The sequence below is a fragment of the Canis aureus genome, chromosome 24, assembly GCF_053574225.1.
Source record: "Canis aureus isolate CA01 chromosome 24, VMU_Caureus_v.1.0, whole genome shotgun sequence".
NCBI classification, from domain to species: Eukaryota; Metazoa; Chordata; class Mammalia; order Carnivora; family Canidae; genus Canis; species Canis aureus.
Genome location: NC_135634.1, coordinates 904,299 through 917,134, shown reverse-complemented (window position 1 = coordinate 917,134; position 12,836 = coordinate 904,299). Strand labels below are relative to the sequence as shown.

Genomic DNA, 12,836 nt, shown 5'->3' with positions numbered 1-12,836 from the left:
AGGCGCCAAACTGCTGCGCCACCCAGGGATCCCCCTAACCCTTAAACCTAACACTTAACCCTAAACCTACCCTAAACCTAACCCTAACCCCTAACCCTAACCCTAACCCTACCCCTCACCCTAACCCTAACCCTAACACTAACCCTAACCCCTAACCCTAAACCTAACCTGAAACCTAACCCATACACTAACCCTACCCTAACCCTAACACTCACCCATAACCTAAACCGAACACTAACCTGTACCCTAACTCTAACCCGTACCCTAAACCTAACCCTAACCCATACCCTAACCCTAACCCTATCCCGTACAGTAAACCTAATCCTAACACTTACACTAACCCGGACCCTAACCCTAACCCTAACCCTAACCCTAACCCTAACACTAACCCTAACCTTAACCCTAAACCTAACCCTAAACCTAACCCGAACCCTAACCCATACACTAACCCGTAACCTAACCCTATCCCTAACCCTAACCCATAACCTAACCCTAACCCATACCCTAACCCTAACCCTAACCATAACCCGTACCCTAACCCTAACCCTATCCTGTACCCTAACCCTAACCCTAACCCATACCCTAAACCTAACACTAACCCTAACCTGTACTGTAACCCGTACCCTAACCCTAACCCTTAACCTAACCTGAAACCGTACCCTAACCCTAAACCGTATCCTAACCGTACACTATCCCGTATCATACCCTAACCCTAAACCGTATCCTAACTGTACAATAACCCGTATCCTACCCTAACCCTAAACAGTACCCTAACCATAACCCTAACCCTTAACCCCTAACCCTAACCCTAACCCAAACCCCTATCCCTAAACCTAACCCTAACCCCTAACTCTAAACCTAACCCTAATCCTAAAACCAACACAACACCAAACCCAACCCCAACCCTAAACCTAACCCTTACCCCTAACCCCTAACCTTAACCCTATCCCTAACCCAAACCCCTAACCCTAACCCTAAACCTTAACCCTAACCCTTAACACTAACCCTAACCCTAACCCTAAACCTAATTCCTAACCCTAACCGTAACCCTAACCCCTAACCCTAAACCTAACCCCTAACCCATAAACCCTAAACCTGACCCTAACCCTGACCCTTAACCCAAACCCTTAACCCTAACCCTAACCCTAACCCTAACCCTAACCCAAAACCTAACCCCTAACCCTAATCCAAACCCCTACCCTAACCCTAAACCTTAACCCTAACCCTTAACACTAACCCTAACCGTAACCCAAACCCTAAACATAATTCCTAACCCTAACCGCAACCCTAACCCTAACCCCTAACCCCTAACCCTAAACCTAACCCCTAAACCATAACCCCTAAACCTGACCCTAACCCTGACCCTTAACCCGAACCCTTAACACTAACCCTATACCTAACCCAAAACCTAACCCCTAACCCTAACCCAAACCCCTAACCCTAACCCTAACCCTAACCCTAACACTACCCTTAACCCCTAACCCTGAAACCCTAATGCTATCCATAACCCTTAACCTCAACACTTAACCCTAAACCTAACCCTAACCCTTACCCTAACCCGTACCCTAACCCTAACCAAACCCTAACCGTAACCCGTACCCAAATCCTAACCCGTGCCCTAACCCATACGCTAACCCCAACCCGAACGCTAACCCGAACACTAAAGATAAGTGGTACCCTAACACTAACCCTAACCCGAACCCTAATCCTAACCCAAAACTAACCCTAACCCTAACCCTCACCCTATACCGTACCCTACCCTAACCCTAACCTGTCCCCTAACACTAAAACAACCCCTAAACCTAACCCTAACTCTAATCATAAACCTAACGCTGTCTCTAAACCTAACCCAAACCCTCACCCTAACCTAACCCTAAAACTCACCCTAAACGTATCCCTCACACGTAAACTAACCCTAACCCTACCCCTAACCCATAAACTAACCCTAACCCAAACCCGTACCCTAAACCTAACCCTAACCCGTACTCTAACCCTAACTAGTACCCTAACCCTAACCCTAACCTTAACCCGTACCCTAACCCTAACCCTAACCCGTACCCTAAACCTAACCCATACCCTAACCCTAACCCTAACCCTAACCCGTACCCTAACCCTAACCCTAATCCTAACCTGTACCCTAACCCTAACCCGTACCCTAACCCGCACCCTAACCCTAACCCCTAACCCTAATCCCTAACCCCTAACCCGAACCCGTACCCTAACCCTAACCCCTAACCCGTATCCTAACCCTAACCCGTACCCTAACCCTAACCCGTACCCTAACCCTAACCCTAACCCATACCCTAACCCGTACCCTAACCCTAACCCGTACCCTAACCGTAACCCCTAACCCTAACCCGTACCCTAACCCTAACCCTAATCCATACCCTAACCCATACCCTAACCCTAACCCGTACCCTAACCCTAACCCCTAACTCTAACCCCTAACCCGTACCCTAACCCGTACCCTAATCCTAACCCGTACCCTAACCTGTACCCTAACCGGTACCCTAACACATACCCTAACCCTAACCCTAACCCATACCCTAACCCGTACCCTAATCCGTACCATAACCCGTACCCTAACCCTACCCTGTACCCTAATCCCTAACCCATACCCTAACACCTAACCGTACCCTAATCCCTAACCCGTACCCTAACACCTAACCCGTACCCTAACACCTAACCCGTACCCTAACCCAAACCCCTAGCCCAAACCCTAACCCACAACCCTAACCCTGCCTTCACCCCTTACCCTAAACTCTAACCCCATCCCCCACTCTATCTCTAACCGTATTCCCTCCCCCTATTCCCTAACCCTAAACCCTATAACCTACCTGTAACATTACCCTAATCCAGACCCTAACTCAATTTCCTAATCCCTAATACCTTACTTTAACTCCTACCTCTTGACCCTTACCCCATCCCTCACCCTCACAAGTAACTCGTACGCATAACCATGATCACTAATCCATATCATCTAAGCTAACCTTAACCACCTATTGCTCACCCTAAACCCTAACCTATCTCAATTCTCCCCATTCACTTACCTTGTCGTTCTGAGTAGCCCTGCTGAGGTGGATGTGACTCTGAACAGCGCCTCCAGGGTCCTCCAGCGGGTCCTGAGGAAGCCGGACTCCTGTCTTGGCGGACGTGGCCCCATGTCTTCCTGAGTCATAGACAGCGGGTCCTGAGGACGAGAGGGGTCCTGTCACTGTGGATTATGCCTCACATCCTCCAGAAGCCTCCCCGCGGGTTCTGAGGAGGCCAGGCTCCTGTCACCATGCATGGGGCCCCACATGGGACTGAAGCCTACCCGCGGGTCCTGAGAAGGCCGGGGCTCCTGTCAGCGTAGACGCGGCCCCACGTCATCCCGAAGACTCACCACGGGTCTTGAGGAGGCTGGGGCTCCTGTCCCCGCGGACACAGCCCCACGTCATCCCGAAAACTCACCGTGGGTCCTAAGGAGGCCGGGGCTCCTGTCAGCGAGGACGCGGCCCCACATCTTCCTGAAGTCTCACCGCGGGTCCTGAGGAGACCAGGCTCCTGTCACCGTGGAGGCAGCCCCACATGGTCCTGAAGCCTACCCGCGGGTACTGAGGAGGCCGGGGCTCCTGTCAGCGTGGACGCGGCCCCACGTCCTCCTCAGGCCTCCAGAGCGCAGAGGGGCTCCTGTTACTGTTGGCGGACGAGGCCTACTGCGCATGTGCGCCCTTGACCGGGGCCTGGGTTCGGGCGCCCCCTGCGGGATGCTCAGGAGCTGAAGGAGGCCCTGCAGGAGGCGGCGTCCCCGCGCCCAGGGCCGGACCTGCCTCCTTCCAGGCTCCAGCTGAGACCTAGGAGCTTCAGAAACGTCGCGCTGAAATGGAGCCCAACACCGGGCTTCCCCAGAAATACTTAAGGACGATGAATTGGAACCCACAGGATGCGAATGAAATGTGGACCAAACTTTTACCACGTCCGCCAAGACTCACTCAACCCTCTTCCACTGTGGGCGGGACCGTGGGCTGGTGCAGCCGCCCTGGAAACAGTGTGGAGGCTCCTCAGGAAGTTACCGATAGACCTGCCCTGCGACCGGCAGGTGCACGGCCTGGAGCTCACTCCGAAGATACAGATGCAATGAAACGCCAGGACACCTGCGCCCCAATGTCCACAGCAGCCGGGTCCACAGTAGCCACACTGTGGGAGGAGCCTCGGTGCCTTCAGACAGATGATGGATAAAGAGGATGGGAGATAGATGATGGTCATAGAGAGAGGAATGGAACTCAGCTATCAAAGAGAAGGAAATCTTGCCATTTGCAATGACGCGGATAGAACTAGAGGGATCATGTTAAGTGAAATAAGTCAGTCGGGAAAGAGAATGACCGTGTGGTGTCATTCATAGGTGGAATTAAAGAAGCAAAGCAGATGAACTACTGTGAAGGGAAGGAAAAACAAATAAGATGAAAACAGATGCAGGAAATACAGACTCTTTTTTTTTTAAAGATTTTATTTATGTATTCATAGAGACAGAGAGAGAGAGTCAGAGACACAGGCAGAGGGAGGAGCAGGCATCATACAGAGAGCCTGACGTGGGACTCGATCCAGGGTCTTCAGGATCACGCCCTGGGCTGCAGGCGGCGCTAAACCGCCGCGCCACCGGGGCTGCCCCAGACTCTTAATCATAGGAAACAAACTGAAGATCGCTGGAGGGGAGGGGGGGAGGGGTAAAGGGGGGACGGGCACGAAGGAGGGCAGGTGATGTCACGAGCACTGCTTTTCTCTCCAACAGGTGAATCCCTGAATTCTACCTCTGAAAGTATAATACGCTATACGTTAATTAATTGGGTTTAAATTAAATTAAGTTAAAAAAAATCAGTTGTATCAGAGCACATTTCCTTCTGGACTCTCTGTTCTGCTCCTTCAGCTTGGAACCACCCCCTGTGGGTCTAAGTAGGCGCCACACCTCGTCCATGGCCCAGCCCAGGGCTAGAACTCACGACCCCGAGATCAGGACCAGAGGTGAGGTCAGGAGTCGGATGCTTAACCGACAGAGCCAGCCGGGGGTCCGAGAACCACACTGCTTTATCCTGTGTCTCTGTGACGTCGTTTGAAATAGGAAAGTGCTGCGTCCCGCTCTGTCCTGCTTTTCCAATACTGATTTGCTGTCCGGGGTCATTGGTGGGGGCTGACGGATGTTAGGGTTTTTTTTTTTTTCCTATTTCTAGGATCTACCACCATGATTTTGATAGGAATGACATTGAAACCGAGGGTGGCTTCAGGAACTGCAGACACTTTCACAAGATGAGGCTTCCACCCCACGACCCAAGGACGACCTCCCAGAGCCTGGTATGGCTCAGTGCACAAGTCTTGTGCTCCTTTGGTTCAGTCTCATTATTTATTCTCTGTGATGCTCCTGAGAAGGGAGTCACGTCCTTCATTTCCTTCCTGAGTGCTCATTGTCGGGACACAGCAAGGCTACTGAGCTCTGTAGGTTCAGTTGGTGTCCCGTGAATTTACTGAATTCAATCATTAGTTCTAACAGGTTTTGGTGTGGGCTCTCGGGTTCCCTGTTTCTAGTACCGCGTCTCCAGCAAATAGGGACAGTGTGACGTTCCCCTTCCAGGTGTGGAACCTTTGCTGTTTCCTGTCTGTTGACTACATTAGGACTTCCAGTGCTGAGAGGGGACCTCCTTGGCTTCTTCCTGCTCTTAGGGGAGACGATTTCAGGTTTTCACCCTTGAAGATGATGTCAGCTGCGGACCTTCCTAGAGGCCTTTATTCTGTTGATAGACATTTCCTCAAAACCCACTATGCTTTTGATGTTGTATTTTGTCAAATGCTTTTTCTGCAACTCTTGAGAGGATCGTATGCTTTTTGTCCTTTCTCTCGTTTTTCTTTTTTTTAAGATTTTATTTATATATCCTTGAGAGACACAGAGAGAGAGGCAGAGAGAGAAAGGCAGAGACACAGGCAGAGGGAAAAGGCGGCTCCATTGTGGGAACCCGACGTGGGACTTGATCCCGGGACTCCAGGATCATGCCCTGGGCTGAAGGCAGGCTCTAAACCGCTGAACCACCCGGGGCTGCCCCATGTCCTTTCTCTGGTTAATGTGATGGATCCTGCTGACTGATGGACAGAGGGGCCGTGGGTAGGACACGGGCGACATAGATGAACAATAGTAACAGGTATAAGCATCTGGTTCGTAAATAAAATAAGTCACAGGAATTTAGAAAATACAGCCTAGGGAATAGAGTCAGTACTGTTGTGACAACTTTGTACGGGGACAGACGGTGACGCCGCTTCTCGTGGGGGGAGCTAAGTAAGGCACAGAATTGTCAAGTCACTAGTTGTAGCCCTGAAACTACTGTCACATTGTGTGTTGACTGTACTTCAGTAAATATCAAGGAAAAGGGGTTTCTGGTAGGACTCCCGGTGGGTCCGTGAAAGGCATTTACACGGTCGTTACACACACGAAGGCACCTCTGCAGAGGGGATAAAGATGCTCACATGTCTTCATGTTAATTTTTAGAAGATTTACTTGAGAGAGGGTGCGGTAGGGAGGGGCAGAGGGAGAGGGGGAACCTGGAGCGGACTCCTCACCCAACGGAGCCCGAGCCCAACGCGAGGCTCCATGCCACAACCTCGAGATCCTGACCTGAGCCAAACTAAAGAGTCGACGTGGAATGGACTGAACCACCCAGGAGCCCCTCAAATGTTAAGTGCAACCCCATGCTGTGAACTCTGGGGGTCGGGGGGACATCTGTGACCCCCAGTCTGCCTAGAATGGTGAGAGGCCTGCAGGGCCCAAGGATGGGAACTGAGGATGTGGGAGGGTGCCTGCATCTCCTTTCCACCTGGCGTGGGGACAGGACCATCCCCCGGGACCCTTGGCCTTCAGGGTGAAGGGCTAAGTGCTGTCCGATAAGGGTGTGCCCAGCGACTTGACTAGGGTGGGGCAGTGCCTTAATCAATAAGCAGGTTATGTGGGGGTCATACAGGAGGTGGCAAGTGTTTCCGATTAAGGTGTGCCCAGCAGCTTCACTAGGGTGGGGGAGCGCCTTAAGCAATAAGCAGGTTATGTGGGGGTCATACAGGAGGTGGCAGGTGTAACAAAAAATGGAATCAGTCCTGCTCTGCTTGTCCAGGGGTAGGGGATTTTTGTTAAATTTCCTGGGTCTCACAGAAGATAAACTATGAGAGACTCCTAACTCAGGGAAACAAAGGATTGCGGAAGGGGAGGTGGGTGGGAGAATAGTGTAACTGGGGGACGGCCATTAAGGAGGGCATGTGATGTGATATTATACTACTTGTTGACAAATTGAATTTAAATAAAAAATTTTTTAAATTTAAATTAAAATTTAAAAAAATGTACTGGAAGGCTCAGCCGTCCTCAGCAATTCATTTATGAAATGGCCTTCAGTAGATCATAAAAAAGTTACGAATGTGAATGGAAAATGACCTGAAATTCTTTCCCAGTTCAAATAAATAAGTATTCTGAAAAGCAAATCAAAGTTCCAGAATGGAAAAATGCAAAAAACGAGGGAGAGGGAAAGTATAAAAGCAGAAAGAGTAACCCAAAATTGTCTATTTCACAAAAGCCTATCTAAACTAGTTATTTCAATGGTGTCTGTCTTGAAGCAACAATCTCTAGGAAGACCTTTTTCAGACCTAGCTCCACGACCAATAAGCATGTGAACTTGGACAATCCAATCCTCCGGAACTCTCAGTTTCTTTCCTGTGCCTCAGAAGAGAGGACCAGAGCTGATGATCCCTCAATTCCCTCTCAGACCTAAAATGCTGCTGTGGGGTCCTAAACACTCTATACTGAACACAAAAAGACGGGGGATCTTATATACTCAAATGCTAAAATATAAAACTAACTCTGAGCATAGATCCTGAGTATTTAAGGGTTCTCTCCTATGGCGATAGAAAATCCCCAAATCTATATCCCTTTTTATCACAGGCGGTGGGTATATGGGTCCAAGCCACTAGAAATAATAAATATGTGTCAGAACAGCCATCTACCCTCATGCTCGCTGCTTTTCAAAGCAAAGCCCTCAAAGAACTCCATTATTATTTTCTGAGGGTACCGGTTAACATGTAGAATCCTAACCTGCCCCTTCCTTTAACCTAAAAAAAATTAAAATGTTGGCTGGCCATATTAACAAGCTCTCCAGGTTATTCTTTTGCACACTAACATTTAAGAACCACTGGCTAGGCACCAAGAAGAATTGATTTACCTTAAAATAGCAAAATTTGAAATCCTATGTCCCTTCCTATTTTCGGTTCATAATAAATAAAGAAATGAAACAGCGAAGGGAGAGGGAAGGAGGCAAACAGAAACAAAGTGCCAATCAAAAATGAGATTTACATAAACTTTGTCTTTCAAAAATTTATGAACGCACAAAAGACTCCATACTGATGGAAATATGTTAAAGGGACACAGGTGTCAATTGAAAGAGCTCCCGTGGCCAGAGCGGAGACAATATAAGCAACAAAATAAGTAGTGTTGGATTATAACCCAAAGTGTAAAATAAATATCCATGAATCTATACTAATATTAAAAATTGTAAAAGAAAGAAAGAGGGGCACCTGGGTGGCTCAGTCAGTTAAGCTTCTGCCTTAGATCGTGATCCAGGTCCCAAGACAGGCTCCCTGTTCAGCAGGGAACCTGCTTCTCCCTCTCCCTCTGCCCCTCTCGCTCATGCTTTTTCTCTCCTCTCTCTCTCAAATAAATAAATAACATCTTTGAAAAACAAACAAACAAACACAGAAGAAAGAGAAATCTCCCATGTAGAAGAATTTCAAACAATTTGTGCAGACATTCCACCCTCAAGTTGATGAGCATAGCTTCCCACTCTGATGTGTGGGATACACATAGTAACTTCCTTCTACAAAATATATTATGAAAAGTTTAAAATAATAATAATAACAATAACAATAACAACAACAATAATAATAATAATAAAGAATCACTTTACTAGGGAGAAAGCTGACAAACACTACCTCAGCAAGATGATCAGATCCATACCAAGACTGATAAATCATGTTGATAGTATCTATCCTTTATATGATATAATAAAAATGGGGGATCCCTGGATGGCGCAGCGGTTTGGCGCCTGCCTTTGGCCCGGGGCATGATCCTGGAGATCCGGGATCGAATCCCACGTCAGGCTCCCGGTGCATGGAGCCTGCTTCTCCCTCTGCCTGTGTCTCTGCCTCTCTCTCTCTCACTGTGTGCCTATCATGAATAAATAAAAATTTAAAAAAATAAAATTAAATTTAAAAATAAATAAAAATGGCAGTATAGGGATCCCTGGGTGGCGCAGCGGTTTGGCGCCTGCCTTTGGCCCAGGGCGCGATCCTGGAGACCCAGGATCGAATCCCACGTCGGGCTCCCGGTGCATGGAGCCTGCTTCTCCCTCTGCCTATGTCTCTGCCTCTCTCTCTCTCTCTCTGTGACTATCATAAATAATAAATAAAAAAAAAATGGCAGTATATCTCTGTATATGATCCACAATCACAGTTCAATCATGAGATAAACAGACATGTCCCAACTGAGGGAAATTTTACAAAATACTCTACTTCTCAAAGTGTTCCAGTTCAACAACAAAAAGAAAAGGCTGAAAAACTGTCACAATCCAGAGGAGCCTAAGAAAACATGAGGATAAGTGTAATGTGATGTGAGGGATGGTAACTTAGCAAAAACTAAGGAAATCTGAATAAAGTATGGTCTTTGGTTAATGCGAATATTTTGATATTGATTCATTAGCTAATATTTGTACCGTACTAATATCAGATATTGATAATTGGAGAAATTGAGTGCGAGTCCATGAGAATTCTCTGTACTATCTTCTCAATTTCCCTATAAATCTTTGGTTTTTTTTTCTAATAAACAAGATTTATTTTGAAAATTGACTTAAATGAATCAGGCTCCAAGTGTGAAAACATTTTGAGGATAGTTTAATTAATTTTTGCCTCATTCTTAAAGAGTTCCTTCGATGAGAACAAAGTAAGAATTTTATATCAGAAGAAAAGAAAAACACTTAGGAACACGTATAATGCCTCCTCAACCTGAAAAGCAGGAAAGGATGATAAATAGCAAAAATCAGATAAAAATACTTCTTTTATATTAGACACCATATTGCAATGCATTTAAAATTAGCAATGCATATAACATTTATTTCCTTGACATTTGTCTTCCAAAGAGTTCACAGTGCTTCAGTGTCAGTTAAGAAATGATTCATGTGAAATTTTTATTAAACCAAATTTACTGGGAAATTACTGCCCAGATAATACTTTATTTTGATTTTATTGAGTTCCTTCCTAGTCACTGAGCCTTTTAGTTAGAGCTTTCAACTATAGCAAATGCCTTAGAAGGCCAATTTTTAAGTTGCTATTATAATACCCTAATGGAATCACGTATCATTTTCCTTCGCTCAGATATGGCACACAGTAGGCCCCTGATAAAATACTGAATGAGTGAATGGATAAAATTGCTTTTTATCATTTCATTCAGCAATTTCATTCTTATCTTTGTCCATTTCATGTTCTAATGTTTATCAACATCAACTCAAGAAGTTTAGGGATCCATTAATTAATTAAGTATTTGGTGCATAGCTACTATGTGCAAGGTGCTAGGAATACCAAGTTAACCAGACATAGATGCAGTCCCTACCTCCCTCCAGGCCATGCTGGTGGGAGAGACGGATACTAACCAAAAAGTGACAGAAAGATAACTAAACAAGAATATAGTAGCCAATATAAAGGTAAATATACAGCTTACTACAAGTACATATATAAGAAGGCTTAGTCTAACTGGGGCCTCAGAGAAGATGACCAGAAGAAGCAACATTTATCTTAAGACTTAGAGAAAGGAGAAGGTAAGTGGTGGAAGGAGAATATTATGAGGAAAAGGAAGGTTTCTGCCTCTGAATTGTAGGGCTCTGGACAAATCCCTTGAGCTTAGGCTCTGAACCTACTTCTTTCTCTGCAAAACTGTGACAGTAATAATGCCTGTGCCACAGAGCTCTAATGAGTAAAGAGTTGGACTTTATTTGTACAATATCTAGGACGTTAGTAAGTACTTAATAAATATTTTCTGGTGGCCATAACGGCCTGGAGCCAGGCTTCCTGAGTTCGAATCCTTTAGTTGGCCCATCAAGATAACAGTATCTGCCCATAGGGTTGTTGGAGGATCCCATGAGTTCTTTTATGTGAAGCATGACACAATTCTTGGCACATAATATGTGCCATATGAATGTTAACTTATATTAACAATAAAGAAATCCTACAACAGTCCAATGAGGTGTTTAGAAATTATTCTATAGCTTTTAAGGGAATTGAAATTCAAAAAGAACCTAAGTGCCTGTCCGTGTTTATGTAGCTAACCAGTTCATTATCTGAAACCCAAACTCACAATTTCTGATTTTAACCTCACTCCAAGAGGCCTCCTCAAGCCCGAGGAAAAACTGCCTTCTTGGGACCTCAGGGAAGAATCCTTAAATTAATAATATGACCATTGGTACTAATGTCTCTCGGTTCTTTCCAAATCCATAAAGATGCATTTCCTGAGGAGTGACTGAGCTGTGAAGAGATGAGAAACCCTCATCCCTCTGAATTACGTGTGTCAGAATATTTTAACCATATACTACGGATAGTAAATTATCCTTATTAACAGGAAATATGTCTCAGTTTGGAATCTGAGCAATCAGATGGGCAGAGAAAAACCGCTTTGACTTGCTCTTCATCTTTTAAAAACAAAGGAGAGCTTTTCTATGTACAAAGTCAGTTGTCAAGATAGCCTTAGGGAGTAAGAGTCTGCAGCATGGAATCTGGCTGCACAGCCAGGACGCCTGCGCTCCAGGTCTTCCTGATCCCAAATCCCTGGCCCTGTCCCCCAAAACAGGCTGCCACCAGAGGTCATTTGCAATTGCTCTCTTAGGAGCTCCAGGGAAGGGGGAAGGAGCTAGATAGGAAGACGGGATGTGTGGAGGCCCAGAAAATTAAGGTCATTCCACTTTAAGTCCAGTGTTAGCACACGTCCAGCCATTCCACGCCCCTGCAAAGAAGAGCTGAAATTTCCATTACTTCAGTTACAGCAAAAAACCAAAAGTTTACAGCTTAATGTCTTTGAAAGCCCCACATTAGCATAGGAACTGAGCCCAGGCCTAGGGCATGAAGCCCCTATTATAATGAGAACAGAGCTCAATGCCCTTGAAGGCCCCATATCAAAATGTAAACAGAACTTGAGGAATTGCTCCAGCCCTTCTGGAGGTCCCTGAGACCAGCCCTTAAAACTCAGCTAAAACCCACCTCGGGGTCCAAGTCCCTGCTCCGCTGTGTCAGGTGTACTTGGACGCAAGCTCGAGCTTGTAAACAAACCCTGGTGCGTTTGCATTGGTGTCAGCTTCTCGGTGGTTTCTCGGATTTGCAATCTTGGGCACAACAGTCTGAGATAAAAAAAAACAAAACCAAAAGAAGCTCGGACGCAGGCAGAGTGAACGCAGGGTTCTGAGAGAAGCGGCGGAGACCCGGGGGCTTGGGGGCTCTTCTGTGGAGGCCCCTGCAGACTGGGGGGGCGGGATGCTCAGCCCCAGAGCCAGAGGACCCAGCGTCCCCACCCGCATCCCGCCCATCAGCGCCGAGTCTCAGGGAGCAGCACAGCGCCGCCCGCTGGAGGCCAGAGGCGCTGATGCCCACCCCGCCTCTGACCCCGCAGATGTGCACCTGAGAATCAGCGCCAAGGCCCATCCCCAGACCCCGCACAGACCACTCGCTGCCACCAAGTTGTCGGATCACAGAGGCTGCAGAGCTTCAGCTCTGCCTGGAAAGTAGGGTCTAGCTTCCTTTGT

At 46.9% G+C, this 12,836-nt stretch overlaps 1 long non-coding RNA gene across 1 annotated transcript in view; it reads right to left on the bottom strand.

The window, feature by feature from the left end:
- The window catches only part of LOC144295631 (uncharacterized), a 79,026-nt gene extending 66,414 nt beyond the window's left edge, over positions 1-12,612 (bottom strand). The window contains exons 1-2 of the long non-coding RNA XR_013362707.1: positions 12,298-12,612; positions 3,051-3,190 (exon numbers count right to left, since the gene is read on the bottom strand). This is a non-coding gene — a long non-coding RNA (uncharacterized LOC144295631). The remainder of the gene's footprint in view (positions 1-3,050; positions 3,191-12,297) is intronic.
- Positions 12,613-12,836: the final 224 nt, after the last annotated feature.